This window comes from Watersipora subatra, chromosome 11, assembly GCF_963576615.1.
Source record: "Watersipora subatra chromosome 11, tzWatSuba1.1, whole genome shotgun sequence".
In the NCBI taxonomy this organism is placed as follows: Eukaryota; Metazoa; Bryozoa; class Gymnolaemata; order Cheilostomatida; family Watersiporidae; genus Watersipora; species Watersipora subatra.
In genome coordinates, this window is record NC_088718.1 from 37,180,334 (window position 1) to 37,198,581 (window position 18,248).

General features: G+C 33.9%; 1 protein-coding gene across 1 annotated transcript in view; it reads left to right on the forward strand.

Annotated features, from left to right (window-relative positions):
• Positions 1 to 9,975: 9,975 nt before the first annotated feature.
• LOC137408032 (PR domain zinc finger protein 1-like) overlaps positions 9,976 to 18,248 on the forward strand; it is a 68,222-nt gene continuing 59,949 nt past the window's right edge. The window contains exon 1 of the mRNA XM_068094422.1: positions 9,976 to 10,073. The gene's annotated coding sequence lies outside the window, so the exon portion shown is untranslated. The remainder of the gene's footprint in view (positions 10,074 to 18,248) is intronic.

Sequence of the window (18,248 nt, forward strand, 5' to 3'; positions counted from 1 at the left end):
ATGAAGTAGATTCAATTTTATTTCTTTCCAATTCGTACTAGTCTGTCCTGGATTGGCCGATGATGACAACTGGGATTCACTTACCAGCTATTTATATATGAACAAAATATTCTTGTAACATGTATACGAAGGTCACTTGCATAAACTGCAATTATTTATAAAACATTTCAGTGAGTTTTTTCGTTGATTTAATATGTTAAAATATCTTTTCACAGTTCAATTTATGTCATAAATTTGAAGTATTTTCATACATTGTCATCATTGACCTCTAGCGTTTTTATCTGAGCATTATGGATCACAAATCTATGACCATACCCGTTACAACACAAATACGCCGACTATACTTCAACAAATATACTGAAAAATCCAGCAAGGATGTCATGGCTTTGATATGACTGAGACCAATTCTCATTGCTCAATCTATCCTCTAGCACAGTACATCATTTAGTCGCGTTAGTTTGTGTAGCCACAGCAAGTATCTACGCTAAATATCTGCGATGCATTTTGTCAGTGTGTAGTAAGACCTTCAGGTGTTTGCTACTAATGTTACATTGCATTGATTCACCGGTCATCTTTAGAACAATCACTGTGACATCACATGTTGCTGAAAACTGTATAGAGAGGATAACTCCATGAAGAGGCATATGGCGACATCTAAAGTTTTTCTATATCTTGTCATGCTTATTCCTGAACAATTTTCTGAAGTCTGGAAACTCCATAACTTTCTCAATTTTAGTAGGCCTTTCGCAAATTTTATTAAAATATTTTTGATGTTTTTGGTAAAATGTTAACCGGTCTAAAGCGACGCTGGTAGTGAAAAGCACTTAAACTATGCTGAGCCATTTCAGCATAAAATGCCATGATGAGTTGAACTAAACTTGACCTCTGAATGACCTTCATTTTTCACCACTTTTGTACCTGATAGACTAGAGCCACACAGTTTTCTTTTAATAGTAGACTAGTACCCTGGCGGTCCGGTATGAGAGACCGAGAGAGATCGCCAGGTGAAATAACTAACTGCACAAATATTCCGAAGGCAGTCAGTCGATTGATCCAGGTGATAGTATGTTGGTCTATCAAGCAAAAAGCTGTAAGTTTAATCCTGTTGAAATCGATCTTTTTCGTAGCTATTAAGTGTGGCGTCGGATGAGCTTGGCTGGTATTATAGAAAAGATTCCATCCAGATAGTTTGCACTATTAGCAATTAGTTTGGGAACATCCTTACGCTACCCTTTCAATATACTGTAAACCTGTATTTGAACGCGACCTCTATTTAAACACCACATCTATTTTGAACGTCGCTATTTCACATTCCTAATCTTTACCAACTCATAGTAGCAAGTAATCAGTAGAAAAATGTCCACATACTAAAATGACTTGATTACATCAATAACAATTCATTTGTTGTTTCTGTTTGTACCGGCGTCCATTTTCTTACTCCAAAGCTTTACATTATTTTCGTTAAAACTTTGAATTTACCACCATATAAATAATTAACAACTGTATCAGGCTAATAGTAGTTCCTTGTTTAACGCTGTCTTGATACTTGGATGTATGTGAAAAAAGTTTTAGCATTCACTATGGAATTTGTACTAATAAATATTTGGAGGCTAAAATTTTGAGGCTATTTCAGTTGCATATGGTTTCTATTTATTTGCGTGGGAAGTGTTTATTCTAAATGGCATTGCATATGCAATTGTTTGGACTTGAATATATCAAGTATAACTCAGCTGTACAGAAGAAGAGTTGAGGTCAGCAGACACTGTAGAAGGTACAGAACAGCCGGAAGAATATGAAATGGTTTCAAACGAAAGCAATAATCAGAACGCAGCTGCTCTACCAAATGATGCTGATATTTTTGTTTCAAAGATGTAAATTTTTGTTTCTGAATGTGTTATAAATATGGTTTGTTTATGCCCTTTGCTTTTGAATATATATTTGTAGCATTTAATAGATTATTATTATATAACTTATAAATTTGCAGATTTATAGCATATCATTTGATAGTATCATTGCGGAAAATGAACTCGGCTTACAATGGACCCACTCTTGAAACTTTTCTTCTATTGCACATAAAAAACTAGTTTTGGCTGCAAACTGTAGCAAACATATCAATAAGTGCAATGAGCTTTTATGCAACTTTGTTAAATATAATTGTAAAATGAAAATATGCTTCAAATTTAGAATGAAACAAAAAACTTTAACGCTCCAACAAATTGCAGCACAGGCAATAAGATCATTGTAAGTTAATTGCAAGCAATTGATATCAACTGGTAGAGACATGTTTCAGATTCCTTGTGTATATTTATTTAAAGATTCACGACAATTTAGAGGAAAGTTAGCAAATTTCTTGCATCCAAAAGGATTAACATTGCTCCGCCTGAAAGAAAGTACGAAATATAGGCGAAATTCGGTTCGCTTGTGAAAGGCTTAAATTTATCTTCTCAACATTCTGACGAGGTGTTTGAAAAATACAGTGTCACCTCAAGTAAAGCGCCACTGTGGAGGAAGGGTTGAAAAATAGAGAACCGCGGCATTCACATAATGGTTTCACTGTATATATATAATGCTATATATAATGCTATATATAGCATGTAAAAGTTGTTTACGATATGCCTAACAGACCGTAATTTGATCACCTGATATATAATATATATTTATAGGCCTAATATATATATTATACATATATATTATATATAATATATATATCAGGAGATCAAATTACGGTCTGTTAGGCATATCGTAAACAACTTTTACATGCTATATATAGCATTATATATATATAGTCTTATGTATATATATATATATATACAGTGAAACCTTTCTGTAAACACCATGGTGCTCTCATAGAAGCAAGATTTATTTTGTAATCAAGAAGTAATTTGATCACCTGATATATATTTATATAATGTATATATATATATATATCAGGTGATCAAATTACGGTCTGTTAGGCATATCGTAAACAACTTTTATATGCTTTAATATCTCCTGATAAGTGTTAAGATTCTACTTGTGCTGAAATTGAAATGATTGTTTTGTTGAAATTCACAAGTTTGAATGCATAACATTTAGTTAACAAGAGAGTGATAAAAGTTGCTAGTCATCTGGAGGAGATTAATGAAAATGAAGACTGAGATAGTCTATTATTATGTAAGGCAAGAAATCAGCTTTATCCCTTCTCTCGTGTGAATGCCTTGGAAATGGCTTTTTGATGAGAAGAAATCAGCCCCATACATCTGGCACCTATCTTTAATTGCTTTCCTGCACAAAGCCGGCCATGCGCTGTGACATTGGGTCCAGGTGCCTGCACACAAACTTACGTAACCCTTTTTGACAGCGACATTAAATACAGTTTATAGATTTTTTAGCGATGATTCTCGGCCGATTTTCGCTTTGAAAGTCGGGTCTAGAATATGTTTTACTCACACTGCGACGATATGGTGAGAGCACGGGCAATGATCACATGCCATATATTCTCCGTCAAATGTGAGTACAGGCTTATCAGAGTATTGCATCATGACAAATACCAAGGTCCAAAAGTAAGTTCACGGATGAAAGGAAAACCGCTTTTAAACAAACATTTCACAGTTTAAATTTAAACTCGCTTGTAGTTTTTAGCTAAGGAATCAAGGGGTCAAATAGATTTGAGTTTAACATTTTAAAGTTTGTATTTAAATCCTGTTCTTTTTTCAACAAATTTTATTACATCATTCGTTTACAAATATGCAGATAATAATTGTTTTTTGTTGTTTTTAGGCAGTTATGATCTAAGGGACGTTGTGACACAAATATTTAATTTTAAAGCTTTAATATAATAATAATATTATAATAATAATATAAGCTTTAAAATATTTAGTTTTAAAATTTTAAAGCTCTTTTGGCCCATCAAAATTTAAGTATTAGAATTTCATAGCATTTAGTTTTCACTGAATGTAAAAATCTGTTTTGGTGAAATGTTGTAGCTACATGTACAGTTGTGTGCAAAATAATCTAGACCTCTTTGTATATGACATGAAATAGACGATGAAATTTTTGTGCTGTGATCATATCTGTACAGCCATTAAAAAATTAAATGTTCCGAATTTACCTAGATATTCATTCAAAAACATAATTTTACAACTGATTGGTTTACATATTTGAAAGCAGGACAAAATGATATATAATTTTTGGCTATTGGCAAAATCTACAACCAGTAGCAGTGTACTTTGCACATCGCCGTATATACTCTTTGTTAGACGAACCTCGGCACTTTTTCTTTCGCTGTGAGACGAACCGACTCATATAATAAGCGCTATAATGATTCCAAAAGTAACTATTTGGAACATTAGGCTGCCTCCAACATTTGCAGGTTTTTAAAACTGCCGTCATTAAATTAGAAGTTCTTACAATTATCAGTAACAAATTAAACTTCAGTCATTATTGAACTATGCAAACACATGCATCCTGTCCATCGGGTTAAAGCATCAGACATTTTGGTTAAATTGCATATCAGATATTTGTGCGCTACATGTATCTAGTAGCTCGAAAGTTGCTAGAATCGTGCTCGCTAGTAATTTGTTTAGCCAATTAAAAGCGTTTCGTCAACGATTTTGGTGTGCATGCACAGCTCTGACAATTCTGTGAATTTTGGCCGAATAATTGTGTTTTTCATTCCTTTCGTGATATCGGTCAGAACCAACGAAAAATTCGTTACGTGTGGCCGTACCTCTAGTGTTTGTGCTCTTGGCACTTACGTCCCTTCGGTTTCTGTCCTTGACATTTATGAACTTACCAATTCTGACTAATTACAAACTATTATTACAAGAAAAATCAAGACATGGTTCTCAAGTATATCTCTCAACATCCTGTACCCATCAATGTGTACATCACTAGCATAGTTGATATCTATTGTGGTGTGTACATCACTAGCATAGTTCATATCTATTGTGGTGATGGAAATATCTGCATAAACACGCTGATGAAATTATTTGATGAAATGTCTCTGTACTTGTTTTAAGCATGCTGAGACCAGAAACGATTATGACAGTTTGCAGTCAGAATGCTTTGAAAGGATTGCATATTGGAGTTCACCGAATGACCCATGGTAGTTGGCCTGAATCGTGTGAAACTGACTTGCTGGATTTCTTCTTGTCGATGTTGAAGGATTATCAGCCTTTTAATTATCTAATTGGATCAGGGGTCATCCGTAATTTGTGATAGCATTAATCTTGGTGCAGCTATTTGCATTGTAAAAAGGTCACACGAAAAAGTTAAAATCAGCCATACAAAAATCGAGCTCATAAATTAATCTTAACTTGAAACATCCTCAGGTTTACTAACATAAGAAAATTTGAAGAATTTGTGGACATTTCCAATTGGCTCTGCGACCTTCACATATCTGTTACAAATGATAATATCTTTGTTGATAAAAATGGCCATTTTTCAAGCCCTGTCACGGTTGTTTATACCCTACAGTATGAAATTATTTGCGGAGTTAAATTTCGCGAGAATTATCTTTTCATAGTAGACTAGTACCCTGGCAGTCCGGTGTACTATGAGAGATCGTGAGAGATCATCAGGTGTAATCTGGAAACTCCATAACTTTCTCAATTTTAGTAGGCCTTTCGCGAATTTTATTAAAATATTTTTGATGTTTTTGGTAAAATGTTAACCGGTCTGAAGCAACGCTTGTAGTGAAAAGCACTTAAACATATTCGCGGACTAAATTACTTGCGGATGAACACATTCGCGAATACATTAGTTCGTAAAAGCTGCTAGCAATAGAGTAAAACATTCACGTGCATGTACCACGTGGTTAGGTTTCTATTTAGCTAAGAAATTTATGTCGATCATGCCAAGCTATAAATTTTTGACTGAATCCAGAGGTTTTCATGAATGTTCATCGATTTGGAGACCTTTGGTTAACTTGAACTTACAACTTGTGGTAAGTTACGAGTTTTTTCAACGTAAAGAACTGCAGGAGAAATTTTCACGATTATGACGCAGTGCTGAATTCTAAATAACTTGTGACAACTTTGAACGATTTTGTAAAGAAGTGTGATGCATTGGTAATGGGCTTAACTCAAAGCCCTGGCAATGATTTTAAAAGAGCTTGGAACTCAGCTGTTTACTATGCCTAGTGACTAGCTTTTAATTTGATGTAGTAGTTATTCTTCCTTGTGTTAAAAATACAACCAATTATTCAAGGGTTTTAATAATTCACGGAATTGACCGTATGCGAATTATTAAATCCATCGAACAGTTTCATCCTGTAGGGTAAGTGAATTCGCAAGTGGACTTAATTTAAACTCGCTTTCCAACGACAATGACGACGCACCTTCACATAAACAACTATTTATATATGAACAAGGATGAAAATTAATAAAATAGAATGGACATTATTTTTGTTGGAGTATAACCTTTTTAGCCAATCAAAATGCATCAGCTTTTTTCTTTTTATGTAGCTTACCGTGGTCATTAAACACGACACCTTCACCTCACGTTTGATCAGTGCGGGTGTATGTGTTGCCACATCTTCCGACTCTGTATATTACTACTAAATACTACCTCTAAAAATCATGCATCAACTCTTTTCACACGCATTCTCCATAATTAACTCCATATCCTGTGTGGAGATGACTCCCATAAATTTTCCTCTCTTCTCGCATGAAGCAAAAACAGGTTTGATAAGAAGCCATATTTGGTTTGCTGTGATCATGAACTCAAACTATTATTAGCTACTTGTTACGTCACTTTCATCCGTCGCTATCTGTGGGGTTAGCGAGGTTTCCATGGTGAGAGTAGCAAGTGGAACAGGAAAGCAATTGTTAATCTATTGTGGTGAGGTTTATCAGTGTTGACAGAAATTTAAATGCTTGTTATGTTAATTAATACTTCTCACATTCGCTGTCATTGCTGCACCACTCTCTACAGCTTCGTATTGACAAAAGTATGATTTTGGAGCTGTCTGCTGGAATGCTTGTAGTTAAGACAGGACTTGTTGTGATTGACTTTTTATTCATGGAAATTCTAATTAAATTCTAAATATTTAGTTAGGAGATGATGTAATATTAAAACTAATATTTTTAAGACATCAAGATTAATCCGCTTTTTGAAGTGATTCAAAAACTGATACTAAAAGTTTACCTTTATTCATAACTTAACCTGATATCAGGGAAAGACAACTGGAAACCTGCCCTGTACGCACTATGGTGGACTGCAAGGGTCATGACCATTCAAGGCACATCAGCTATAGTAACATTTTTTCATTCATTTATTAATAAAAACAAGAATAAACATCAAACAAACTTGTTTAATTTGTTTATGGTAATTTGATAAACTTTGTAAAAAGCAATATGGTTTTCAGGGTACTACCTCTCTTTATTTTTGTATAGCAAAGGAAGATTCCTGCCGAAGCTGTGGCGGCAACACATTTTACACATTTTCCTGAACTCCATACAAAACAGACAACTTAATTTTAATTGGGAATAGTCTCCTCTTGTAACAGTATAGAATCATTCATGTTTTAGTCTGAGTAAAAGGCAGCTCTTTGTCCAACACTAAATAGATAAATAAACAAACCAACAAATAGTAAATAAAAACATAAACAACACTAAATATATATAATGTATTAAATATATAATATATCATATAAATATAATATATCATATAAATATAATATATATAATATATCATATAAATATAATATATATAATATATCATATAAATATAATATATCATATAAATATAATATATATAATATAACATATGGGCTAAACCACAAAAAATTCGGACGATTTTAACCAATTTTAAAAGTCTTTGCAGTAGCATCATATCTATCAAGCACGCGGTCATCATCATTTTCTTACTCAAAATACATGTAATCAATAAAATTATCACATATAATATGTAATAATTTCAATATATCCAAATATATGACATAATTCTTCATCTGCATCACAATCATCTATCACATACAAAGAATTGAATTGTATCAAGTTTTTTCGTGATATTGTCCCAGTAAAATTGTTGCAATAACAAAAAAGTAGATTAGTATATTTGAAAAAAATAAAAAAAGGAAGTAAAATTTTCGGTCTAACAACGTATACAAGAATTAATTTGATTGGTTTATGATGTTATTTAGAAACAGCATTTGTAAACAGACCCGCATGCTTGCCGGTATACTAGCCATCAGGGTGTCTGACACACACACAACGCAATGTCGAAATACCGACCATCAGGGTTCAAAGGTTAAACAAAGTATGGTGCATTCTTGAAAGATTATTTGCTGCCAAAGATGATGGATTCATCTTATGAAGCAAATATTGGAATGTGTAAATTTTGCTTGTCGGTTCAAGCATCTGATATTCATTCCCGTAACTGAGAGAAGTATTTTAAATGATATATGTCATACTATATATGTCATATATATGTGTCATATACATGTATATGACATATATATATATATATATATATATATAAATATATATATATATATATATATATGACATATTTATATGACATATTTATAGGACATATATATGTCATACTATTTATTTGATTGGCTAACTGTTGCAATTTTTTTTCCTTCTACCATTCTTGTATGGCATGATTTGGAAAACATTTCTGTCTGAAATGAAATTATTGCCAGTAAAGTAATATACATAATAAAATACATTCAAGTCTCATCGTAGCGTTAGTCTGCTCCAATAATATTCTTGTGTACTGACACTCTACGATGTTGCAGCATGCATTCTTTTAGGAATACACTGTATTAGGATCATTTAGTTTTGTAATCAAAGTACAATAACTATTTCAAGTAATCACAGATAGCATTAAACTCACCATGTAGATTAGGTGACTGTAAAAACCTAGGTTATCTTGAAAACACTGCATTGGTTTGAGCAACTGCAGACATTGCATTTGTTACATTGACCTCGTATTGAAGCAAATACACCTTCAAAATTTGTGTCGTATGCCAATAATGATAGTATGTAGAAGGTAGTTGCGAGTCCAGGTTGGACTGTATTCACATTATCATTGTCTGGCAGATGTAATGTAAACTTAAATGTAAAATAGTACTCAAAGTTATATGTGAAAAAAATTAAGTTTCACATCGTATGCTGCTAGCTACCTTTTACGTATTCGCTCAATGGAATGTTTTTGACTGATATTTTTTTTGTATTTCATTGTTTTGAAATTTCTTTTAATATAATGTAGATAAAGTTGATTCAGTGCTTCATTCGCCTTCAATGAGGTGATTTTTATTTGAAATTTCTCCTGACTATGAATATACTGCCCTTGTACTTTCAACCCCAAAGAAAAAGTTTGCATTGAAGCCTAGAGTTACCATCTAGTGTGTTATGTTCATTTTTTTGTTTTAGCTGGCGGCCTCCTCAGTGAGCCTGCATGCAAGGTACTTCTACAAATTTTAATAAAAACAGCATAAATGAATGTATGTTCGAGACGCTTGCGTGTATAATGAATATGATATCCTACTTTCTGACAGCACCAAGATTGAAACTGATGCTGGGGAAGAGTAGGCTGAAAATGAAGAGAAGATGTCTCTTTCGTGTTTGCCTCTGGAGCCATCTGGTTATCAGTGAACATTTCCTTTGTCCAACCAATGGCAGTAATCAAGTCTATGAACAGGTTGTTTATTTTACGAATTGCTCGGTCTTTATACCAGTTTGCAAGAATTAACTCCTGCGTATTACTCTGTGTCTTGTTTGTCTTGCGTCAGGAAAGTCAAGTGGTGGCTCAATAGATAATCAATCGCTTTATAGCTTTCTGATTCGCGCCGTTGTTGTCTGTTTGAATGGCTGCAGAACTTCTAACGGTTTTCAAAGTCATTCAGTCAGTAATGCGACTAATATATCCCAGAGTAGATTCGTTTGTTTTACAAACCTTCATGATAAGTATGAGTGGGTAGTGTGAACACTGCAGCGCGTTGATGGGGTTATACTGTAGATGAATTTATTTGTATTCAGATAAGATCGATGAGGGGCTGTTTCACTGTGTTGTGTATTCATCTCCAGTCCATTGCTGGAATCGGACGATTACTCTTCCTGGATAATTTCAGATTTTCTGTGGTAAGTCACTCAAATTTGAAATTAAATTTTAAAAAATTTTCAAATTGATTTTACAAAACTGTCTACTATTATAAGTTCAAATGATTATTTTTATTTACTGATAAATCCACAGTATTCACATAAGTTTTATAAGTTTCTCCACAGAAGTTTTGGTTAATTAGTTAGAAAGTATGGCATAAGTTATAGTAAATTTTATCCTATCAACAACTAGGAAAGTCTTTTTATTTTTTCGGCTGTGGGAATTGTGCGCATGTACTCAGTCAACTTCCAACTACAGTGGTTACCAAATAGTTGGAACAAATATGGTGGCATGAGCGGTTCTTGTAAACTTGTAGAGTTGATCCATGGTTCACACTCATGCAGTTGCGTAAAATCTGTTTTAATGTAATAAGGATATAATCGGGAATTTTAACAGAATTTTAGTTTGCGATAAGTTAAGAGCCGGTACCATTAGATTTATTAGAAAATATGTTTGACGATGAACTCAACAAGTTTTTCCACGCTTCCTCTACAAACGTTTGATGATCTCCATGTTAGACAATTTTTACATTTTTTGGATAAAGTAAATCTTTTTATGATATACTATATGCATTTATGCATTTCTTGTTTTAAAGATTTTGTTTCTCAACTGGACAAAATGTACAAGAAGTTGAAATATATCCCATCACATATTGTTGATCTTTCAAAAATTTACATAGCAATCAGTGCAAGCATAATTTCATGGCACGCTGTCTGCTTAGTTTAGTTGAGTTAGTTTAATTTTAGTTTATTTAGTTTATTGCTGACTGGGGCTAACTTTACTTGCTTTTTGTATTGTAATTAAACCATAACTGCTACGTACAGCTTTTATTGTTTTTTTTCTAGGTAAATCAGACACGCTGATTCCGATTTTGTACTAAAAATAAAGATTGATCCACTAACTATCAAAGTCATGAAGGCTATATTACAGCGCCTCAATATCGGTTTCGAAAACAACACAATCGGCACAACAAGCTCCGCCCATAAATATGTGACGTATGCTAGCTTTTTAGGAACGGAAGTTGGGCATGTTTATTCTGATTTAAACGATAGAGAGACGGGTGTCTTGAAACCCATTATTACCTAAATTCAGCCTGTAAAATAATCTCAGTCTTTTATGAAAGGTAAAGCTATTTAACATTGCTTGTAGCTTGTTACAGGAGGTTTAATAAGTTGAACGCCGAAAAAAATGAGCTCAAAAGAGCTGATAAAGCATTGATAAAGGCGGCTCCGCGTCTTTATCAATGCAGATTTATTTTGTTGATTTGTTGTACATGTACTTACTACTGCATTACACTAAGCCAATGGTTGGTTCAGCGGTAAACAACGACGTGTCTGTTTTTTAAGTGAAGCCTAACACTGTGTGAGACGACTTTCCCTCAGGTACTAAACTGATATCTTTGGATCAAACACTTCCAGTTCTGTACGGAGGAGCATCTGCCAATCTTTTCTAGCAAACTCAGCACAAACATAGAACGTTCGTGTAATTTCAAGAGCTAAACTCATGCTACAGTGGAATCAAATCGAATTAAACAGAACCAATTGATTGTTTGACCCTGAAACATATCAGGTTTGTAAAAAAAGATATTCAGCAATATATTTCAGACTGTAAACATTGAACTTGCAGTATTTTGAAAAGGGGTAACCGATGTGTCCTGTTGGAGAATTCATATAGTGGCTTATAAAGTTGTCTTGGTGATGAAATTTTTTTAATTTAATTAGCCTTATTAAACATGTATATACAAACTAATTTAAATATGTTAAATTGAATGTATTAAAACTTCCCAGATTTATTTTGGGTGTTTTACTGCTTATGCAAGATAAAATCAAATTACATTCATCTTATACACGGTTACAGTAAAGTAGGTCTCATTTATTTTATTCTGTGAATATCAGCACTAGAAGATAATCATTCTCCTATGCGCATGCTATGATATGATTTTTTCATAATGCTAAATTTCACTATGGATCTGCTTAAGCCCTATTCTGTGGCTCTCACACAACAGAAACATGCGCGTGGGATTCTCAGGCTATAGCATAAGACTCAACATATTCACTATGTCTTCCTTACTGAAGCCATTATGATTTATCATGGCATGTCATTTAACGATGAAATGGCAGACAAATTTGCTTAGAAAAAATCAGTTTAAAAAAAATGGAATGGCAACTGTGTTTTTTCAGCTACATCTAAAAATACTTAGAAGTTGCTTTATTAGATTATGGCAGCATACTTGCACAGTACATGTGTTATGTCTGTGTTAAATGTTTGTCAACTTTTGTTGTCTTTCACTTGAGTTTTATTCTAAAAACCTGAGTATTCACTACATTGACCAATCCTAAAGAACTTATTTATTACAGACTACAATATATCGCTGCATTGCAGTCATATATTCCCACATCCTAATAGGTGATATCTAAAAAAGCTAGTTAAGGTAAATTACAGTGGTATTTTGGCTTACTTGTACTAGGAGTTATCTTCTCTTTTGTGAATACATGAATAACAGTTTTAACTGGAAACAAGTCTAGTGAGAGGAGATTCTTCTTAAACTTAAGTTATTTAGGATTGTTCAGCTAAATTTGGCTCTTCGTCTTGCTGGAGCTATGTACTGTAAATAATAACGTAGTTGAGTTTTAGCTATATTTAGATTTCACTTACAGTAATCCAGTCATACAGTTTCTCAAAATTGTCTAATAACCATAAGAAAAGGAGGTAAATGCTTACGCTTAATAAAAAATGACTAAGTATTAGTTTCTATTTTGGGATTTTTACTTATTGCAGGTGTCTGATTAACCATAAAAGGTATATACTGCTACATTAGGGTGGGGGAAGAGATGACTGTAATACTATAGTTTGTAGTATGGTGCCTGCTAGATTTTATAAGGGTAAACAACTTTATTAAGGTGCAGCAACTCCCAAGATTGTAATACCATTATCTCTTATTACAATAGTTGAACTATCTTCGGGTAATACAATTAATTCTTTACGCTCTTCGATGCACCAGAGTAAATTTTAGGCATCCAGTTGCAAAGCTGTGTGCCTAAAGGCCAACATAAAGATAAACTTGCACAAGATTTTAGTAGATTTTATCAGACAGGATAAAATAATTCAGACAGGATTGATATTTTTTCTATTATTTGTGATTGTTTTCGATGTTTGAGTTGATCCGACTGCCAGCATTTTTCAAGATTAAATTCGACAAAATGTGATTGCGGTTATAATGCTCAGATCAAGCGAATGCGCGTTTGTGACATCTATAGTTGCACAGAGACGACAGAATAAAGACTCGTAACGTTGCAACTTGGATGCGATAGCTGATATCAACTATAGCAATGACATCAACTAGTGATGTTATTTTACACGTATTGTATTATTTGTGTTTAAGCGTTTTAACTGTGATCAAGTTTTGTTGATTTCAATTTTAAAACATCCTGACAGTCAGATCACCTCAAACATAAAAAACAATTAATCGTAAATGATAAAAAAAACCCATTCCTGATAAAATCTACTAAGATTTTTAGCAAGTTTATTTCTATGGTGGCCATTAGGCACACAGCTTTGCACATGGGTGCAAAACACTGCGACATCTTCTCAGTGTTGGGTGTAAAATTTATTAATAAAGAAATAAATTTTTTTGCTGATTTATATTACAAACAAGTCATAATAACAGATGAAAATAATTCACATGACCGCTACTAACCATAGTGGTTATGATTCTTCATATAAAATTAAGAAAAAGCTTTGCTGGTATTTCAGAGTTCTCAGAGAGTAGAAGTTAAAACAGATAGTGTGAGAGGGTTTTAGGATACATCTATTAAAAATAAGAAGGTAGTCTAGTGTGTGACTAGCATAATTAAAGGTACAGTTGAACCATGGACAGGTAAAGGAATCTATTAACAGCGAGTTCTTAAGCAGAGTGTTTTATGTAGAATCACCCAATTTTAAGTTTTTGAAGCATCTGTTTTCTTTTAGCTGCTTTCTTCTAACTGATCTAGCTTTTAGCATTATTGTTTAGTGTTCTAGGATACATAGAGGTCATGTTGGAATTTGTTCAGGCGAAACAATCCGTCAACACAATGTTATTAAGTAATCTTATCACAATGTGATGACTTTATCTTGTACTTACCAAAATATGTACTCGACAATTTTATCGTTAATTCTTTTGATATTTTGTTAAAAGATAAGAGGTGTATACTTAAATTTAGTAGTTTCAAGTCTTCCATTGGATAAATTGTTGTTTTTACGTTATGACACAACATAGCAATACCTTTCTTTTATCTTTTTGTGCAGCACCATATGTAAAACATTTTGTTTATAAAAAGATTATGGACTGCCCAAAAAAAATATTGAATCACTAAATTTTAAGTCATTTGGAGGATCCGTTGTAACTCCCATTGGTCGAGAAACAACTACGATATCGGCCGGTCATTTGATGTAATGTAATAATTGTGTGTTATTGTCTAAGGCAGCTGACCAATGAATTAACAGGGTTTGAACCCCTACATAGAGAACAAATGTGCAAAAACTGATGGGAAAATTTCTCAGTTACTCTATTGAGTACAGCTAATCCATTTCTGAGGCAAATAAAGTACTGCTTTTCCTTGCATCTTCTTTGAGCATTTATATATAATACAGCTTTAAAGGGTTTTTACAAGTATAAACACATGGCTTTAAGGGGCTTGTACAAGTATAAACACATGGCTTTAAGGGGTTTGTACAAGTATAAACACATGGCTTTAAGGGGTTTGTACAAGTATAAACACATGGCTTTAAGGGGCTTGTACAAGTATAAACACATGGCTTTAAGGGGCTTGTACAAGTATAAACACATGGCTTTAAGGGGCTTGTACAAGTATAAACACATGGCTTTAAGGGGTTTGTACAAGTATAAACACATGGCTTTAAGGGGCTTGTACAAGTATAAACACATGGCTTTAAGGGGTTTGTACAAGTATAAACACATGGCTTTAAGGGGTTTGTACAAGTATAAACACATGGCTTTAAGGGGCTTGTACAAGTATAAACACATGGCTTTAAGGGGCTTGTACAAGTATAAACACATGGCTTTAAGGGGTTTGTACAAGTATAAACACATGGCTTTAAGGGGTTTGTACAAGTATAAACACATGGCTTTAAGGGGTTTGTACAAGTATAAACACATGGCTTTAAGGGGTTTGTACAAGTATAAACACATGGCTTTAAGGGGTTTGTACAAGTATAAACACATGGCTTTAAGGGGTTTGTACAAGTATAAATAAGTAAAAGTATATACCCTACAAGATGAAATTATTGGATGGATTTAATAATTTGCGAGTTCGCGTACAGTCAATTCCGCGAATTATTAAGTTTCATTTTTAACAAGAGAGAATAACTATTTCCTCAAATTAAAAACTAGCTGCTATGCAGTTAGTAAATGTTGCTGAGTTCTAAACTCTTTTAAAATCATCGCCAAGGCTTTGAGTAAAGTCCATTGCCAATGCATCACACTTCTTTACAAAATTATTCAAGGTTGTCACAGGTTATTCGGAATTCGGCACGGCATCATCATCGAAAAAATCTCTCCTGTAGTTCTTTACGTTGAAAAAAACTCACAACTTACCACAAATTTTTGGTTCACCAAAGGCCTCCAAATTGATGAACACTCATGAAAACCTCTGGATGCAGCCAAAAACTTATAGCATAGCATGATCGACATAAAGTTTTCAGCAAGACAGAAATCTAAACACGTGGTATACACACGCGAAGTTTTTACTCTATTGCTAGCTGCTTTTACGGATTAATTTATTCGCGAATGTGTTCATCCGCTAATAATTTAATCAGCGAATATGCATGAAAAGACAATTTTCGCGAAATTTTACTTCTGTCATAAATTCATCTTGTATGGTAGGGAATAAAGTAAAATATTCTAGGATGTGTGAACAAGGTTTGTCCTTGAGGGTCAAATCTAGAGCTAGAAAAAATTATTGGTGCCTTTGCCAATGTACCACTGAAATGTTCTACACATACTGCTAGCAAAAGATCTTTACTCCAAAAGTCGATCGTGATTGGTCGAAGCATTTGGAGACTAGGGCTGGCCTTTTGCAAGAAATAATGTGCAATTCTTTTGACGGGTCAATAAATGAAAGTTGTTTTTCGAGCTGTCTTCTCCTATACATGTACATTATAGCTAGTTAAAAAAATTAAAACTTCAAATGAGTTGAAATTTAGTAATTTTACATAAAAAAAACTGCTTGAACCTGGCCTAGCATTACCTTAGAGTCTAATTATAATCCCGTATAAAGGAGTAAAAAAACACTGAGTACCCAAATTATGGGCTGTCATCGCCTCCCCATAACTAAATTCAGTCAAAACCACTCTTCAGATTTCTAGTTGCATTTTCGTCTAGCTTTGTTACTGTCAAATGAAAAATTGTACGACATTAGAGCACCTTATGTACCAAAAGACCAGCTGTTAGCCACACAAGAAGCTTCAGTCCTCCTAGCTTCCTTTTTTGTAGGGGTCATGGCAGCCATTCAATGGTGTTTGTTCTGTTACTGCTTTATCTAGCCATTCACCGTTATCCTCCACTTTCTAAAGACTATATCAACCTATTCGTTATTTGCATTCAGTTAGTTGCAATGAGGAAATGCTTTGATATCGGAATTTGCTGCCAGCCAGTCCTGCTGTCGCTGCCTGATAAGTTTATAGTGATTCTTAAAATGGTGCAAACAGACTCTGCGTTCTCGTAAGTTTCTTGGAATTAGAGGCTGTTACCCTCGCTTAATTCTTTGAAAAAAACAGGCTATCCATTTCGTTATGCTTTCAGATCTGCTTCAGCTTGTTGCTTTTTGTTTCGTTTAAAATACTTTTTGTGTAGAGATTGCTTTCCTAATTGCTTTTTGTGACATTTCTAGTGATGTAATGAGTTCCTTTGTCCGTGTGTTATCTAAAGGTGGGTTGGTGCCTGTGGTTATATGTTCGGCGCTCCGTACCTACTGGAATAAATTTCTCAATGCAATTTCAATAGCTGTCTTAAACTAGCTGTCAGGAAGAAATACTAACTCGTATAATTGTACTTTATAAATCTTTCCACTCTCCCACTCTTAAGTACAATCTGTATGTGTGGGACCAGAAAGGTTTGTCTTAAAAGATGGCCGGCCACACATCGATGTTTCACATATCTAAGGACAACGACGCATTCAGTGCATGGCATGTCGATTAGATCGCACCATCTTTATGTCATTTGTACCTTATTGTCAAATTCTGGTTGCGATGAAAACCTTTCTATTTTTTGGTAAATATAAAGTCATTTTGTAATAGTTCCTTTTGCTTTGATACAAAACTGAAGAGACAAGCATAATCTCAAATCTGCAAATTTATTCGTATTAGGTTCATGTTAATCACCTTGAAGTCTACAACACCATGCTTGCCCTTCTTCTGTAACCAATAGTATGTCAGCATCTTGTGCTTGTCGAAGGTTGAAAGATTTCCTGAGATTTCTATACTTGAGTTCCTACTTTTTGTTATTTTATCAAGATAGCTGGGTAATGTAAAGAGATGCTTACATCCTTCTTAACCTCTCTTATCCAGCTCAGTTATACTTTTGCTATAGTTCAACTATGGCGTCATGTTGGTCTGCATGTTGTGTTAAGGTTAACCTTTCCTCCAGTAGGCTATTCTCTGGCCAGTCAAGTTTCACTTACGTTACGTAATGTAATTTTATTATTTACGCTGATTAATTAAAAGTGCTGTTTTGTTTATATAAACAAGACTGGATTGCCTTTGGGCTGGTAATCCTATCTTTTTGACATCATGAAAATGCCAAATGAGACTTGGAAATGCTGCTAGGAAATAGGATGGGGTCTGCCTGTTAATCAGATCAAAAGAAGCTTTCTTGTAGTTGTGCGTACTTCCTAGCGCTAACTGAATGTTGAAAATGATTTGTTACAATTATTTCTGGTCATCCGCTCTGATTTTTTCTGCATCACTTTTTTCATGGCCCCAATAATCTGCAGGTTTTCGTCATCTGGAAGATGGGAACGGCGAAAATCCGCGAGTCAAGCGAGTTTCGTTTCTCCCCAATTTTTATTTAATATTTCATGCTTGCGAAAGATGGGATGGCACTTGCAAATAATGCGCAAGAAAGTTCCACACAAGCTGTTCCCTTTTTAACATTTTCA